The sequence below is a fragment of the Apis dorsata genome, unplaced genomic scaffold (assembly GCF_000469605.1).
Source record: "Apis dorsata unplaced genomic scaffold, Apis dorsata 1.3 scaffold_355, whole genome shotgun sequence".
NCBI lineage: Eukaryota > Metazoa > Arthropoda > Insecta > Hymenoptera > Apidae > Apis > Apis dorsata.
This window is the reverse complement of record NW_006263621.1, coordinates 41,185-42,450: the sequence shown is the minus strand read 5'-3', so window position 1 is coordinate 42,450 and position 1,266 is coordinate 41,185.

Genomic DNA, 1,266 nt, shown 5'->3' with positions numbered 1-1,266 from the left:
TTAATATCTTTACTTTTCGTATTGAATATTATCGATCGAGTGATTCATGTCGATAAGATCGGGAAAAAAAGAGAAAGATACATATTTCCCGATATAAACATTGATATCTTTACTTTTCGTATTGAATATTATCGATCGAGTGATTCATGTCGATAAGATTGGAAGGAAAAGAGAAAGATATATATTTCCCGATATAAATATTAATAATATGTTTACTTTCCGTATTTATTGAATATTATCGATCGATGGTAAGGGAGGATCCACCCACCAGATTGTTTCGTTTCGCGTTGTTGTAGAAATTTCTCTCGAGAGAGAAAAAAAAAAAAAAAGAAAAAAAGGTAGAATACTCGAGCCAAGAGAGGATTTTGAATAATTCTGGGCCGATTAGACAAACCGGGGATCTCGATGTGTTCGTTTGTGGTCGGTAAATGGTAATTGTTAATGCGGAGAATGTTAGTAAAAGTTGGATCCCGCCGCTGGAGAGAGCTTAGCAGAAGAGGGAGCAAACAGAGGTAACGATTGCTGCTGCGAGTCTGTTAGGGGGTGGTTTTAGTGGTACTTTTGAGGGGGAGGGGGTCGACCAACTATAACGATCGTGTTAAATATATATATATATATGTAATATATATATATATATGTGTATGTGTGTATATATAGATACATATACATATATATGTAAGGCGCTCCAAGCGTGAGGCTGGCTGGCTGAAATGTACATGTATTTTTATATATACCATGTGTACGCGTTTGCGCCCGCGTTCACGGATAAAATTTTATTTATTTCTCTTCGCGTTTTTTCTCCTTTTCGAATTTTCTTATTTCTAATTTTTTACATTTAAAAATTTTCGCGCGCGCACACACGTACGTCACATATGTGGTTATATATACATGTATGTATATATACATATAGATATGTATATATATATATATATATTAGACAGAGAGAGAGATATATATAGATATATAGTGCAACAACAAACATCAAACAGCAAGATAACAACGATTAAACAACACATCAAAAAAAAACATCAAGGTAACAACAACATCAACATCAATACAATGATATACATATATATGCGGTGATATATATGTACGTATGTATGTATATATATATATGTATATGGTAAACAACAACATCAACATCGCAACAACAATATAGAATGTATACTATGCATATATATATATACATATACATATATATATATGTATGCGTATGTGTATATATATATATACATATACATATATATATATGTATGCGTATGTGTA